Source organism: Macaca fascicularis, chromosome X (genome assembly GCF_037993035.2).
Source record: "Macaca fascicularis isolate 582-1 chromosome X, T2T-MFA8v1.1".
In the NCBI taxonomy this organism is placed as follows: domain Eukaryota; kingdom Metazoa; phylum Chordata; class Mammalia; order Primates; family Cercopithecidae; genus Macaca; species Macaca fascicularis.
The window spans coordinates 118,605,456-118,622,675 of NC_088395.1; the positions used below are offsets into that span (position 1 = coordinate 118,605,456).

Genomic DNA, 17,220 nt, shown 5'->3' on the forward strand with positions numbered 1-17,220 from the left:
GTACATTATGGGAGTCCTTCTTCTTCTTCTTCTTCTTCTTCTTCTTCTTCTTCTTCTTCTTCTCCTTCTTCTTCTCCTCCTCCTCCTCCTCCTTCTTCTTCCTCTTCCTCCTCCTCCTCCTCTTCTTCTTCTGTCTTCTTTCTTCTTCCTCCTCCTCCTCCTTCTTCTTCTTCCTTCTTCTTTCTTCCTCCTCCTCCTCCTTCTTCTTCTCCTTCCTCTTTCCCTCTTCTTCTTTCTCCTCCTCCTTCCTCCTCATCCACATTCTCCTCTTCTTCCTCTTTTTCTTCCTCCGACTCTCTGTCTTCTTCTTCCTCCTCCTCCTTTTTCTTCTTTTGTATTTTCCTTTCTGTTTTCTCTACGTCCTTCTCCTTTCTCTTCTTCTGTCTCTGTCTCTCACTGTCTCTCTCTCTCTCATGTTTGTGCTTCCTAAAATTCCAGGACTCTGGGATGTTCAGATAAAATTGATGACATACATAATATTGAGGCATTAAGGTTACATAATGTATAGAGTATTCAAGTGAGCATCATGGGGTGAAAAGGATTATAAGGCATTTTAGAAAGTAAGCGGAGTCACCAGTTGCTTAGGTAACTGATTGGCCCAAAGATCTGTCACTTAACACAGATGTTAGTTCTTCCAAAGTTGCATTGTCATGAGAATGCAACAAAAGGACAAAATGGATTTGAGCTGTAGTTTGAGAGATTTTGTTACAACGTAAAGATATTTCTGTACATCTATTCATGATTGCCTGTATTTTCATTCAGAAGTTTTAGAGGGAAACAAATCAAACGAGGGAGGGGTGGGGACAACCATGCAGATGGAAAACTGAATACCTTTTAATGTATTTTTATTTTTAAACCATGAATATAAATTACCTTTTCAAAAACGTGAAAAAAAAAAAGATAAAAAACAAAATAACGACAACAAGTGAAACAAAAACCACCAAAAGAGCTTTCCAACAATGAGGCAGCTACATAATGTAAGCCAATAGGGAAAATTCAAGATTTGGAGGAAGAGTGACCTGTGTTCCAACCCTGCCTCCACCATTCACAAGCTGTGCAGTGGTAAACGCACCAGTTAACTTGTCTCATCCTGTTTCCTCATCTGTTAAATGGGAATAATAATAATACCTATCATATAGAAACTGTAGTGAATGTCATTTAAGACCACATTATTTGTAGCACTCAACACACAGAGGATTATGGTAGACAAGATATGGCCACCCCCTAAATATGTCAATTCCCTTATTCCCAGAACCTGTGAATATGATATGTTACATGGTAAAAAAGATTTTTCAGATATAATTGAAGTTTCTAATTAGCAGACTTTAAAATGGGAGATAATCCTGGATGATGTCGGTGGACCCAATGTAAGCACAAAACAAAGCAGAAGAGGAAGGCAGAACAGTCAGCCAGAGAGAGATGCAAAGGGAGAAGAGATAGGAGTTAGCCAGCTGAGTGCCCCCTCATCAAAGTGTAAGGGGATACCCAACAGGCCCTTGCTGGCTTTGAAGTCAGAGGAATGGGGCCATGCACTAAGGAATGTGGGTTGTCTCTAGAAGTTAGGAATGAGCTTCAGCTGATAGCCACCAAAGAAATTAGGACTTCAGTTATAACCTCAAGGAAGTGAATTTGGCCAACAATCTGAGTAAGTGAGGAAGTAGATTCTCTGCTAGAGCCTCCAGAAGGGAAGGCAGTCCTGCTGAAACCTTGATTTTAGCCCAGTGATCCCTGTGTCAGACTTCAGAACTACAGAACTATAACAATAATAAATTTGTGTTGTTTTAAATTGATGAGGTTGTGAGAATTTGTTATGGCAGCAATAGAAAACTAATATAAAGATAGTCAATAACTGATAACACTTGCTATTGTTTATTTAGAGTGATCACAGAAATCTTAACAATTAGAGATATATATATTGTCTATTATAAGATTATTGATACTTTACTAATGTGATACTACTGAAAATCAGGGGAAGCTGGAGGTCCGGAACATACCAAACGACTGGGACCCAGAGGTGGTAGTGTCTGTCTCTGTGTCTTTACAATCAGGTAGCCCAGATTGCACATGCCAGTCAATGAGTCTTTATAGAATCAAATGCCTAGAGATTCCTTGGACTTTATAAGTACCACATGTATCATATTTTACTGGTGAGAAAATTGAGCAGATGGGTAGCACCATGGGCTGGGAAGAGGTAGGAGTTGCTTATTTTTTTTCACCCACAAAATAGTAATACCTAAGTCATTAAACTGTGCAACATGAGCAAGTTACGAGGTAGAGGTTATTATTCATGCATTTTAAAGATTTTATCAGGCAGAAACCTTGTTCTGATCCTAGAACGTCATTTCAGCCTTGAATTATTTTATAGTTTGTCCATCAAAGGATGCGTCCATGTGTGTGTATGTATGTGTGTGCATCCATGTGTTTTTCATGCTGCATATATATGCAAATATGCAGAAAATGCCTCACTTTTGACTTTCTAACTTAGTCATATTTTGAGATATGCTTCATAGAACAGGGTCATTTCTGACTTCAGTCTTCTTCCATGGAGTGATTCCACTAGGGACACCTGTAATTCCTTCTGAAAAAAATCTTTGTTTCTAGTGGCCTCCATTATATTTAAATATATTTTACTGTTGTATATCTTAGCATTCTATCTGTAGAAAACCCAATAAGATTCACGTCCATTAGAAACAATGCTAGGTGCCCTAAGACTTCACATCTAGTGGTTGGTTTTCTACCAAACTAAAATTGTTGGCCAAATCATATGAATTGTATTTTCTATTTATTGATTGTTCACCATATCCCAGTGCCTTATAGTGTCTTATTTAATTTTTCATGACAGCCCAGTGCCAGTTGGTACTATTATTAATCCCATTTTATAGATGGGGACTGTGAGGCTTAAAGGCAAAGTGCATGTTTACACAGCTAGTAATTCGTGAGCAGGGCCAGGATTTGAACTCAGGTCTGTGTGAGTTCCCAAATCCAAGTCGTCCTGGTAAATAGACAAATCCTATGATCTTACTCCCCTTACACGAAACTCTCTTGCCCACACTTAAGGGTTTTACTGTGAATAACAAGATAAGCGGACCTGGAAAAAGTTTATATTTTATTTTTTAATTGATAAGCCACATGAATTGTCCCTACATGCTCGGTAGGTAATTGTTTATTTTCAAGTATCTTTCAGGTGCTTTTTGGATAAGCTGTAGCCCAGTGCTTCTCAAATTTTAGTATAAAAATGAACCACTGGGGATCTGCATGAAAAGCAGATTCTTATTCAGTAGGTCTGGGGAAGGATCTGAGATTCTACATTTATAGAAAGCTCCCAGGGGATGGTGGCAGTCCTGGTGTGGGGACTACACTTGGAGTAGCAAGGCTCTAGCTCACTAAGTCCTAGCCTTTTCCCTATCCTTGTGATATTCTCACTAAAATGTGGAGGTTTTCCAGATCATCCTTCTTGGCTGTAGTAAACATGTTTGCATTGGCCTATTTTCTCAGATCCTAAAATAAATTAGGGTGGAATTAATGAAAATTAGGCAGTAAGGTTAAAAAATGGGAGAAGGTGATAATATCCCTTTGCAAACCTTTCCTTCTTGTACTCTGCTCTAAAAACCACCTGTCTTATCTTTTCTATTTTCTTTGTTTTAATTTTTCGGAAAGTGTGTGACTGTATGTGCATGTTTGTGTGTGTGTGTGTGCGTGTGTGTATTTGCACATGCATTTGGGGGTGCTGATTCTGAGATTGAGTATACAAAACCAGAGCCATAGTCACTGGATTCTGCTAGCTTCCATTCCCCAAAACTACTGTGGTGCAGCAGAGACTGGGATTTCTAGATGCCTTGCTGTTGGTGGTGTGAGCCAGATCAGACACATAAACGTGAGCAGCTAAATTTTTGTCATGTTTAATTCTGCCTTCCATCTGAATATGCTAGCTGTAGGCACATACAATGTTTTCTTAGCTAGCAAGATAGGATTGTGTGTGTGAGTGTGTGTGTGTGAGGGGGAGGTGATGGTTGAGAAGGTAAGTCACAAAGATATGATAGTAGCATGTAATATAAACATGTATACCTAAATATGGAATGGAAGTAGAGGGTTATGATCTTGGTAAACTTGGCTTTAGTTACCTCTCGATTTCTTGGGAAGATCTCCAGAGAGCTTCAGAAAATGTATTTAGTATCAGCAAACAGTCCTGGGTTTTGGTTTTGCCGCTGTTGTTAGCTAGTAGTCTGTTTTAGGCAAGTCATTTCTACTCTCTGGACTTCAATTTCTCTATAGGTGAAATGAGAGAATTGACCCTGCCAAGATCCCTGCTTGTGTCTTGTCGTTATTTTTTTCTTTCCTTTTGCTAAGGCAAAAACCTGGAGCAATTGCATTGGCCACCTCCATCGAAGGGCCAACTCCACAGTTGGTGACAGAGAACAAAACCTAAGAAACTTGCCAAGTTCCCTTCACCCAGCGAATTGCAATTTTTGCTTAGCCCCTATCAGCTTTTATAATGTCTTTAAATCATCTCTTCTCACTCAGTTGAGCATGATGTACATGTTTGTTTATAAGACCACAGCTGAGTCATTCAGGAATCACTCCTTGCTGGCAGTATGGGTCTTCTGGTCTCATTGGACAAAGCTTGAGGGGCCCGTCAACAGAAGAAAAGCTTCATTGAATTTTACAAAGGATGACACTACGATATATCAGCTACTGGCTCTGGACATGATGGCTGGCCTTAGCTTATCCCTGATCTGTAAGATGAGGAATAACTTCTGCCTAGAATGAGCATCATTTTTGTCTATAGGCTGCAAATTTCGTCATACCTTTCCCGGAAAACCTGGAAAATGACTGGGCCAAATTAGGCCGGTGGCACCTTGTGGCACAGAGTGCTTTGGGGAGAGAGATTCTGTACCTTATATTCTTCCTCAGTTAGCAGGAGGCATCTGAACAGCTTAGTATACTAAGGTGAAAACAGGAACCTTTGGCAGAAGTAAAACAGGCAGAAATGCTTCAGTCTACCACCTTCAGTGATGGAGCCATGGCAAAAGATAAATCAGAACATTCAAAAATAGGCTACAGGAAAGCAGCATGACACATTTGAAATATCCATTCAATAATTAAGCACCTGAATGGCTTGCAGATTGGAATTTAATATTGTAAGGAGTGAAATGAGACGGCAACACTGAAAATGTACTCCAAGGTTCCCAATTCCTTGGTACTATGGAATTCTATCATTGTTTACACAGTGTTTGCAAGTCAAATACAGGCAATTTTAAGATGCTTCACATATGAGTTGATTTCTGGATTAATTCCATTCCCAGCCAAAGCAAACACCTGGATAGTTTTCTTTCTGTTTGTTTCAAAACATCTTTGGTTCTCTCATATTCCTCTCATCTTCCTCCCTCCTGCATCTCTAATTTCCTGGCCTAGTCTTCTCTAAGTACTGTGGTTCTGCATGCCATTCTGGTTTTAGTTGTTAGCTATAGGAAGAACAGAATCTTAGGATTATAGCTCTTATGGCTGGGAAGGATGGCAGATATCTGGTTCAGGTCTCCATGTTGAGATGTACACTGAAGGCAGGTGAATTAGTATCAGTGAAGCTGGGGGCTACATTGGTTCTGAATCCCTGAACCTGCTCACCTGCTTATCCCCTGGGTAAACATCGGACTCACCTCAACAGCCAGATACTCACATCACCAAGAACAGAGCAAAACCTACACTGTAGGCTTCATTCGTGTTGATATTTTGAGTTTTCTCTCAGTTATGATGCTGCCAGTTCGTTCCTACCTGTCTGCAACCCGGTCTTTAGTATATCTATTTGAAAGTGTAATTTTAACCTAAGAAAATACTTACTTATGGTTGCTTTAAAAAGTAACAGAATGGGCACCTTTTCAGATCCTACTTGAGTAATCATCATTCTGCTCTCTCTTAGCAGTGAACATTAGAACAAATTGCCTGATGCAACATAAACAGTTTCACTTAATGCAGAATGCGTTTGTCTTATTTGCTGAGTTGGAAGGAGGCAATTCATTACATTTTGGTAACGTAGTAATAAATAGAAAGTTTAACAGAAGAACCTGGGTGCTTTGGAAGCACAAATTCACCTCCTGCTCCCCTCTATTACAAAAGCACAGAACCAAGATTGTATGGGGTTGATTGAGGTCCTTGAAAAATTACACATACACATATGCACACACACACACATACACACACACATTCTCTCTCTCTCTCTCCCTATATATGTAGTGAAAGTTTATGAAAACAGCATCTTCCAGGGACCAAAATGTGGATTTTAGGTGACATTCAATTCTTCCTTCGACCTCACAGAGAGAGCTTCAGAGACTCCTTGACCCTGTGAGTTTCTTTTATCCCAGGCTATATATTTGCTTTGAAACGAACTTCGTACTATGTAAATATATTAACATGCCTTTTGATTTAGAATAAACAGATTTTAAAAACATGATGAAAGGTACCATGTGACGTCATTTATATCTCAGTTTTTAAAGAGTTTATGGGAAAGGAGACATAATATAAATCATCAATTAAACATCAAAAAACCTATGAGACCAACAATAGACAATTATGAATGCTGATATATAAACTTGTTATTCTTGCTAAACACCATGAAGACCAATATATGGCAATAGGAAAGTGGGTCTGGGTGTGCCATGTCAATGTATTAATTATTTCTCATTTGAAGCCAACGGTTAACATGCATAATCTCTAAAAGGAGCGTTATCGATTAGTCTGTGTCTCTCCTACTCTTATAATAAACTCGGGTAAAGTTCAGAGATTCTATCTTTCAGGCTGGTTACCCGCTTCAGGCTTTTCCAGAGGGAGTAATAACCTTGCTAAAAACTTAACCATCACCAGGTACATGACTGATCCAAAGAGCCCAGGTTGTCATAGGGGAAAAGCCCTTCTCCTAATCTCATTCTAAGAGACCACGGACAAAGATCAGCATCTGTGAATTCAGCTCAGTACCTGCATATGTGGGACATAATCATGACCATTTGTCCCAGTAGATGTGTGTGTAGGGAGGGAGGGAGGTGTCCACTTTGAAGCAGAGATCTGACTGATGCCCCTCCATTTGCATTTTTTGATTCCTTTAAGGAAGACAGGCAAACAAATCTGGCCATTTCTTAAGTTCGAAGGATACAAGACAAAGAAGGTAAATGGGGACCCTGGTTTCTGAACCTTCATGATGCGGCTCCTGACTCTCTATTTCTGAAGGTTGCTTTTGACAAAGGGCAGGTATCCTTGGTCCTAGGGCCACACTAATCGATTTTAAGGAGGCCTGGGAGCAGGTTCCCCAGGGATCTTAAAATCTACCCAAGAATGGAGCAAATCATTTTCCAGGGACAGGACAAAGATGTGGTTCAGGAAAATATTCCCAGTGAAAGGATGTTTTTGGTCATCGCCGGCAGCACCTTGTCCTGTCACCCCTAGAGCTTCTCCCCACTGCATTTCCTCTTCCAAAACAATCTGTTGCTGGCCTCCCTCTGCTCCCTACCACCCTGAGCCCACAGCCAGTCAGTCAATGCTTCTCAGCCTACAGCAGCCCAGCATCTTCATTCAACCTGCACTTCGCTGCCCCTTGCCCCTCAGCAGCGCTCAGGCAGCGTAATGGAGCGCACCGGCCGCCTGTAGACTTACCCTGAGCCCAGTGGTTTCTTCGGATCAGATCTGTGTCGTCTGGGTGTCCGCGGGCCAGGATGCGTGGTGCGGCGTCTTGCCGGACTCCTCTTTTGCGGCGCGCAAACAGCAGCCGACTGGGACAGCCCGGGGCCTCTAGGCTGACGGGTGGGTGGGCGGATAAGCACAGGGAAAGGGGCGGGGTGTAAAGACGAGCGCAAGTACTGGCTCCTACCTTGGCTTCCCCTTTGGATGCTCAGTTATTCCCAAACTTCCCTGTAAGAGATCGGCCCTCCTCACCTTTCACCTTCGCCAGTGCCCCGAAACTCTTTGCTCTACCAATGTCCCTGCCCTGTTCTCCCAGCTCTCTAACCCAACCTGAGCCCCTTCAAGCGCACCCACTCCCTTCACGCAGCCAGCCACACACAATAAGAGCTAGGGAAGAAACTGACACGGGGAAACTGACAGGGGTAGCTGACACTGTAGTGTGAAGGAAAGGGAGAAGGAGGGAGGAAGGAAGGGATGGAGAGAGAGGGGAGAGAGAGAGAAAAAGAGAGAGAGAGAGAGCCGCATTCACACTCTTACACTCACACTCAAGCTCCAGCTGTTAGGTAGCGGCTGGCGGGAGCGCTGGCCACCCCTCCAAAACCCTTTTCTACACTAGAGGTTTCTGTCCCCTTCTGCTGCCGTTTCTGGAATATGCTATACAGGGAAGGGGAGAGAAAAGCAAAGAGGGGTGGGGAGGGGAAAATCAAGGAGGCACGCTCCCTTTCTCCTCCCCACCCCTGTCTCCAAAAATGTCCAACCCTGAGCTCTTCCTTTTCCCTTCTTTCTGCGCCCGGCTTCCCTCTGCTCCTGTTCTTTCTTCTTCCCTTTGGGGTGGCTGCGAGCTGCGGACAACCCGTCGTGGTTGTGATGTGGGGTGTGTGTGTGTGTGTGTGTGAGAGAGAGAGAGAGAGGGAGGGAGGGGGGGGAGAGAGAGAGAGAGAGAGAGAGAGAGAGAGAGAGAGAGAGAGAGACTGAGACAACCGTGGTAGGCAAAAGCACCCCTCACCTCCCCCAGCCCCCGGGCCGCGGAAGCCTCTCTCAATCTCCCAGTGGCGGGGCGGGGCGGGGGAGGCGGGGAGGGGGGAGGGAAAGAGGGAGGACGGGGCAGGCGGCAGGGGCAGCAGCTTCTGCCTTCTCTGCAGCTCGGCGGCCAGGGGTGGAAGGAAGCCGCAGCCGCAGCCCCAAGTCAACCCCCGCTGCCCCGTCCCACCGTCTCATCTCTCCCCCCCGGTACGGAATTTTCTGTCTCGTTCGTTTGCTTCCCCAGACCTCCCCCTCCCCTGGGTGGTGGCAGAGACAGGAGGGGAGGTGGGAGGCTAAGCTCGGGTGCGGGTAGAAGGGACAGGAGTCCTTCGGAGCATAGGGCTAGCAGAGTCTCTCTCTGCCCCTTGGCCTGAGTATCCCCTGCTTTGGGCAGTGACCTTTGCCCACCCCCCTCAGCCCGGACTCTGGGCCGGTGGTGGCCAGGCTGCTCCAGTGACCATAGGTCATTCAGGGGGAAGGGGAGTTGAACCTGAGAGAGTAAGGGCAGAGGGCGGCTGGTAGGACAGGGGGACAGCGGAGCGCTGGGGTCCTATCGGGCGGGCTTGGATCCCTGATAGATCTAGATTAATCTAGTTGGAGCTACCTAATTCTCCCATCCGTACCCCTCTCACCCATAGGGTCGGTCTCCCAAGATCCAGCCTAAATTGATGCAGGGAGGGATAGCGATATTGTAGGATGGCGGGGGTGCGGGGGTGCGGGGGGTGGGCTAAGTTGCTTAGTGGTGTCTGTGGTGGAGGGAGAGGGGCGGTGTCACCGGACACTTGGGCGACTCTTTGATCTTTACGCCTTCCTTTCACGTGAAACACCTCTCCACTTGTATCTTTCACCCTATACCCTGGCGCCCAGAATGTTCACCCCCTTGAGCTCAACTGGAAGGGGCTACATAGCCCCACCCCCAACACAAGCCTGAGACTTCTACCTGCAACCTGCAGGCACATAGGTCCACTAGCTGGCAGCATCTCATGTCCCGGCCGCACAGCCCCAAATCTCGGCTTTGTCTTTTATCTCCCTTCCTAGCTCTCTCAGGAAAGGGGCATGTGAGTCTCTGCTGGACGCTGGGCTGGTACCTGAAACCCTTTTCCCTACCCATTCTCAGAACAATCCCTAGCGCTGAGAAAGCTCCACTGAACTTCCTGCTGCTCTTTAACCCCCTCTGCACACCCTGGGAGCCTAAGTGTAAGCTCCTGAAAAAGCCAGAATCATCTCCCTTTCCTAAATGGCCCAGTGTTTTCATTGCGGAGCCTGTGAAGCTGGTATTAGTTATGTTTAGTGGAAGCCCTAGACACTCTCCTCCTAGCCTACCTTGGAAAAGTCGCTAGGGGCACCAAGCAAGACAAATTTTCCCCTTGTCCTTAGTCCTCCTAGTCCTGAGGCGGTCCGATATTCTGGAGAGTATTTGGCTTTTGTATGGGAGCAAGGTATTGGAGAAAAGAAAATTAATACCCTGGGGGATGAAGAGTTTGTGTCTGGGGGGAAGCGTGCTGGGGAGGGAGAAGTGAGGGTGGAGCTTCCACCGCCTAACCACTTAAATACTTCAGGAAGTGTTTCTAAAGATTGGCCAAGAGGGTCGCTGAAAAAAAAAAATCACTTGGTTCTTTGCCTTTCATTCAAAGACAGTTTTACTGTGAACCAGCCAACTAATATATAGTCTCCCAAACAAGGGAGGTCTCTGTTGTGATTAAGTCATCTTCCCTTTGGCATGAGGGTGAGTAGAATATGTGACTGGATAAAACTTTGGGGGCATTTCCCTCTCTTTAGCCAAACTGCAGTCCAGCTGAGACTTCCACTCCAAGCCCAGATGGAACCAGAAGCAGTGCTCAGGAAGAGTGAAATCCTTATTCTTGTGAGCTGTTTCCTTCAAAGACCCCTCTATACAATGCACTTGTCTTTAACATATGAGGATTGTGTGTGCTTCTGAAATTTGGAGCTTTCTCATTGGATTGTGGATAAGGTTGAAATTTCTTTCTCTGCTCCTGCCCTATCCTGTTTCTGCCCTATCCTTCTAACCTCTTCAGATCAAGGATATATAAAGAAAAATCCTTTCAAAAGTTAAAAGCACCATACAAATGCCAGGCATTACTATACGAATTTCAAAACAAACCTAGCAGAGTATCTCCTAGTGCAATTAGAAAGCTGACTCAGGCAGGGACCCAAGCTTTGTCTAAGTTGCTTCTCAGCCTCGGGGCTGGGTGGCTCATCTTCTCTGTCAATAGGGAAATATTCTGGTTTTCCACTTGGTGACTGAGTGTGTATGCCTCCCAGGGTAGTTTGCAACTAGAGGCTACATCTGCAAAAGTGGCTCAAAGCCAAAAATGGAAGCAACTATCTGAATAATTTAAGCCCAGAACTACCTAGCTTCTAGGCTAGGTTTACTTACAGGGCCTGGTTTATTCAAATACCATGACAGGTATGACTGTCAAAATGTAATTGAGACACATTCTTTTCTCCTCTCTTCTTACAGTCTTGACCATAGTGGTAAATGGTATATGTAGACCAGGGTTTAATGTAATATGGTAGGTAAAGAGAAACTGTTATGAGGAACCCAGAGAGTGGGGTTTTCCCAGTCATTAAGCAGGGTTTCTCAACCTCGATGCTATTGATATTTTAGGCCAGATGACTCCTTTTGGTGGGGGGCTGTCCTGGGCATTGTAGGATGTTTAGTAGCATCTTTCGCCTCTATCTACTGGATTCCAATAGCAACCCACCCCCCATTTGTGACAACCAAAAATGTGTCCAAGCATGGCCAAATGTCCACTAGGGAGCAAGATTATCCTCTCTCCATATAGAATGAGTGCCATTTGAGGTAATGTCACATTTTGAAGACCATATGTTAACCTTAATTCTATCCACATGGCATGTCCAGATTTTGCATTGAACGAAGTCTTCGAAAATAATGAATATTTTGTGAGGAAACAACATAAAAAGGAACCCTCACAAATTAGTTAAGTTTTGATAAATGGTGGAATTCATTGTTATCAACAATGCCATCTTCCGGTTACCATCAAATTCTTGTCAAGCACACACTATGAGTAGGGTATTGATTACAGCAAAGATCTATAAGGCAGAATTCCAGCTTTCAGTATGCTAGGAAACTCTTGGCCTTTCTTTCCCCAAAGGTAAAAGGTTACTGATTTTCATAGATAACCATTTTCTGGATTGAATCCAACTTGGCTTTTTCCTTCTTCTCTTTCTTTCTTTCTTTCTTTCTTTCTTTCTTTCTTTCTTTCTTTCTTTCTTTCTTTCTTTTCTTTCTTTCTTTCTTTCCTTCTCTCTCTCTTTCTCTTTCTTTCTTTCTTTCTTTCTCTCTCTCTCTCTTTCCTTTCTTCCTTCCTTCCTTCCTTCCTTCCTTCCTTCCTTCCTTCCTTCCTTCCTTCCTTCCTTCCTTCCTTCCTTCCTTCCTTCTTTCTTTCTTTCTTTCTTTTCTTTCTTTTCTTTCTTTTCTTTCTTTCTGACGGAGTCTTGCTCTGTCGCCCAGGCAGGAGTGCAGTGGCGCGATCTCCGCTCACTGCAAGCTCCGCCTCCTGGGTTCACGCCTTTCTCCTGCCTCAGTCTCCCGAGTAGCTGGGACTACAGGCGCCCACCACCACGCCCGGCTAATTTTTTTGTATTTTTCGTAGAGACGGGGTTTCACCGTGTTAGCCAGGATGGTCTCGATATCCTGACCTCGTGATCCGCCCGCCTCGGCCTCCCAAAGTGCTGGGATTACAGGCGTGAGCCACTGCGCCCGGCCCCCTCTTCTATTTCTTATTTGTCCCCAAACAGTGACTTATTCTTTGAGGTTCTGCCTTATAGAGATTGCATTTTTGTTTTGCTAATTAGCATAGCCCTACAACAATTTTTTTGTGACTTCTCCGCATGTGGCATTTGTGTCATAACAATGTATCCAGCATAAAAATGACTACAACATCCCAAAGGCTGTAACAAATTGAGCAATTTGAAAGCAGGTTTTTGTTTTCAAGGAAAGTTTCTAACTACTTGCATGTTAGAGAAATACCCAACAATGGCAAAAACAAAAGAAATGGAAGGTAAAAAGAAGTGATTCTTAAAATACTGTGAAGTGTTGAAAAAATATCTCATTGTGATTATGGGTGTTGACACTCAGCACTATCTCTACCCCAGGAAGTCAAACAACACTAATGCAAGTTGTAGGATCTTGATCAGGAATTCAACAAAGGAAAACGCAGGAGGAATCATGGAATATCTGTTCAAATCAACTGAGTAAGCTCTTGCCTTAGAAAGTAAGTTTCCAGTGAGCCAGGCAGGACTGCATCAGTGTTACTCGCTTTGGATAATTCTCAGCCCAATACCACACATATACATAGCAACATGTCACTTGTAAAGACTAATGCAGGGACCAACAATTAGCATATTGAAACTTTACACATTCATAAATTATGATGCTATTGCCAAGACTAATTATTTATTTAAATAAAAGCTTTGCCTGAATTGGGACGATGAATGACTGTAATTGAAAAATATGTTTCATTTTTCAAGATAACATTTAAACTGTTATATCAGAATGGGATCCCTGTAATCAAGGGATAAGGCCTTACATTAATTAATGATTAATCTTAATAAAAGATGTGTAAACAGAGCTTCACTTCATGGATTAGCTAAGGACTTTGCTGTCCTCACCATTAATAGCAATGCAAATGGGGCCAGCTCTGAGCAAATTTATGAAGTATAATTACAGAATCATAGGACATTGCAGAATATTAGACCACTGAGAAGCACCTTGCCTGAGTTTAGAGGATAGTGACAGACAAGGCTCCAATTGTGTCTTGCTGGTCTGTGACTGACTTTGTGGGACCTCAGGAAGAGTAGGTTTAGTCTTTACTCTGCCGGCCCCCTCCCCAGCTCGTTAAAAACTATCCCTCATGGAGTGATATAATCTGTCCTAAACCCTATACTGATGTGTTCCCTCTCCCAGGAGTAGATTGGTCTTCAGCTTTTTAAAAATTTTTTTCCAGTTGTGGGGAAAAGGGCTCTATCTCTTTAATAGAAAGAGTTCAAGCATGAGGGAACATGCATGTCCTTGGGATGAGGACTTCCTGAAGCTCCTAAAAATCACCCCAACTGCAGATCATGTTTTGTAAAATCTGTGGAGGCTGGGAGTAGGGCCATGAAAGTTGGTTTTCCTCACCTTTTCAAGAATGGGCAATTTTTGATATCAGGGAGGGCTTGGTGCAAAAATGAAATTTTAATTTCAGCATTTCTCTCTGGAAAGTTTGCCATTGTGAAGGAGTAGTTGGTGAGCCATGCTTTATTCTTGATCAAAGGCGTAAGTCCTTATGGACAGAGCAATGAGAGGCGAGCTATGGGAGGTTCCTAGAGAGTAGGTGGTGGTAAAGGGTGTAGGCTTTGAAGTCAGACCTGGGTTTGAATTCCAGATTCACGTTTATTAGCTACGGAAATTAGGTTACATGGACCTTGGTTTGCTTATCTGTAAGCTGGGGGCAATGACTCACAGTGTTGTTTAGTGGATTTAATTGCATAATGCATACGACTAGCGCAGAGCCTAATACATAGCAGTAGCTCACTAACTTGCTAATTTCCTTTCTTCTCCCTTTCTGCCTTTTTGTATTGAAGTGACTCGTAACATAAAATTAATCATCTTAAACTATACCATTTAGTGACATTCAGTATATTCACAATGTTGTGCAACCTTCACCTCTGTCTAGTTCCAAAACATTTTCTTTTTTTGTCTTTTTTTTTTTTTTTTTCCTTTTTGTGGAGAACGGGGCCTCGCTATATTGCCCAGGCAGGTCTCAAACTCCTGGGCTCAAGCTGTCCTCCCACCTCTGCCTCCCTAAGAGCTGGGATTACAGGTGTGAGCCACCGCGCCTGGCTCCAAAACATTTTCATGATACCAAAAGAAGATCCTGTATCCCTGAATCAATCACTTCCCCATTTATGCCCCCTCCAGCTGTTGACAGCTAATTTGCTTTGTGTTTCTGTGGATTCAGCTATTCTGGATATCTCATTAAAAAATGGAGTCATACAATATCTGACCTTTTGGGTCTAGCTTCTTTTTCACTTAATATAATGTTTCGAAGGTCCATCCATGTTATAGCATATAATCAGTACTTCACTTCTTTTTACAACCTACTAATGTTCCATTGTAGAGATATAATATATTTCACTTAATTCATTCATCAGATGTCGGACATTTGGCTTATTTCCACCTTTTGCCTATTATGAATAATGCTGCTACAAACATTAGTGTACAAGTATTCATTTTAATACATGTTCTCAAATCTTTTGGAGATAAACCTAAGAGGAATTGCTGGATTATGTGGTAATTCTATATTTAACTATTTCAGGAACCACCAAATTGTTTTCCACAGTGGCTGTACCATTTTACATTTCTATCAATAATGTGCAAGAGTTCCAGTTTCTCCACATCCTCACCAACATTGGTTATTTTCCATTTTGTTGGTTACAGCCATCCTAGCGTGTGTGAAGTGGTATCTAATTGCCGATTTGGTTTGCATTTCCTTAGTGACAAGTGATGGTGAATATCTTTTCATATGCTTATGCACCCATTGTATATCTTCTTTGGAGAAATGTCCATTCAAGTCCTTTTGCCCACTTTTGAAATTGGGTTGACTGTCCTTTTGTTGTTGAGTTATAAATGTTCTTTAAATGTTCCATAAACTAGTCCCTTATCCAATATATCTAAATATTGCAAATATTTTATCTCATTCTCTAGGTTGTCTTCTTATTTTTGTGATAGTGTCCTCTGATGTACAAAAGTATTAAAGCTTATTGAAGCCCAATTTATCTGTTTTTCTTTTGTTACTTACGCTTTTGGTGTCGTATTTAAGGAACCGTAGCACAATCCAAGGTTATAAAGATTTACTCTTGTGTTTTCTCCTAAGTTTTATGGTTTTAGCTCTTATGTTAAGACCTTTAAACCACTTCGAATTAATTTTTGTTTATGGTGTGAGATGGGGTCTAACTTCATTCTTTGGCATGTGACTATCTAGTTGTCCCAGTATCACTTATTGAAGAGACCATTCTTTCCTGATCGAATGATATTGGCACCTTGTAAAAAATCAATTGGCCATAGACATACAGGCTTACTTTTGAACCTTCAATTCTATTCCACTGGTCTATAGATCCACCTTTATGCCATACCACACCGTTTTTATTACTATTATCTTTGAATTAAGTTTTGAAAATGGGAAGTGTGAGTCCTCCAACATTGGTATTCTTTTTCAAGACTGTTAAGATTGTTTTGGCTGTTCAGGATTCCTTAAATCCAAATGCAGATCAGCATTTCCATTTCTTCAAAAAAATCCTTTAGGCTTTCGATAGTGAGTACATTGAATCTGTTGATAGTTTGGGAAGTATTTGCATCTCAACAATATTGTATTCTAATCCATGGTACAATGATGTCTTTCCATTTATTTAGTTCTTCCTTAATTTCAGCAGTGTTTTATAGTTTTCAGTGTGGAAGTCTTGTACTGTCTTGGGTAAATTTATTCCCAAATATCTTATTCTTTTTGATACTATTGATTACTAAATTGTTTTCTGAAATTCATTTTTTGATTTTCCATTACTAGTTTACAGAAACAAATGACTTTTACATGTTGATCGTGTACTCTGCAATTTTGCCAAATTTTTTCATTGTTCTAATAATTGTTTTATGGATTCTTTAGGATTTCTTATATATAAGATCATATAATCTGTGAATAGAGGTAGTTTTACTTCTTCCTAATTTAGATGCCATTTATTATTTCTTGTCTAATTGCTCTTGATAGAACTTCCAGTACCATGTTAAATAGGAATAAAAATGTGGACAACCTTGTCTTGTTCCTAATCTTAGGGGAAAATATTTAAAATTTTCACCCCTGATTATGATGTTAACTGTGGGTTTTTAATAAATATCCTTTATCAGGTTGAAGGAGCTGCTTTCAGTTCATACTTTGTTGAGTGGTTTAATCATGAAAGGGTGTTGAGTTTTGTCAAATCTTTTTTTCCTGCATTAATTGAGATGTTCATGTGGTGTTTTCCCTCATTCTATTAATTTGTATATCGCATTGATATTAATAGATTTTAAAATAATGTTTAACCAACTGTACGTTCCTGGGATTAATCCCACTCAGTTATGGTGGGGTGTGACTAGATTTGGTTTACTAGTATTTTATTGGGGATTTTTGTATCCATATAAATAAGTAATATTGCTCTGTAGTTTTGTTTCTTGTGCTATCTTGGTCTCGCTTTGGCATCAGAGTAATGGTGGCCTTATAGGAGGAGTTAGAAAGTATCCTCCCCGATTGTAATTTTTTTAGAAGATTTAGACAAGAATTGCTCTTAATTATTCTTTAAATATCTGATAGAATTCACCAATGAAGTTATTTGGTCCTGGGCTTCTTAAGGGGGCAAGGGGTGGATTGATCAGTAATTCATTCACCTTACTTGTTATATTTTCAGAATTTCTATTTCTTCTTGTGTCAATTTTAATAGTTTGTATGTTTTTAGTAATTTTTCCATTTCATCAAGGTT

At 42.0% G+C, this 17,220-nt stretch overlaps 1 protein-coding gene across 2 annotated transcripts in view; it reads right to left on the reverse strand.

Moving 5' to 3' along the window:
* TRPC5 (transient receptor potential cation channel subfamily C member 5) overlaps positions 1-8,547 on the reverse strand; it is a 329,816-nt gene extending 321,269 nt beyond the window's left edge. Inside the window, exons 1-2 of one of the 2 annotated variants that reach the window (XM_045384482.3) lie at positions 8,424-8,547; positions 7,639-7,778 (exon numbers count right to left, since the gene is read on the reverse strand). The gene's annotated coding sequence lies outside the window, so the exon portion shown is untranslated. Of the gene's footprint in view, positions 1-7,638 lie in introns of both variants that reach the window. The other variant, XM_005594398.5, reaches the window with a different exon arrangement.
* Between the last annotated feature and the right edge of the window lie 8,673 nt (positions 8,548-17,220).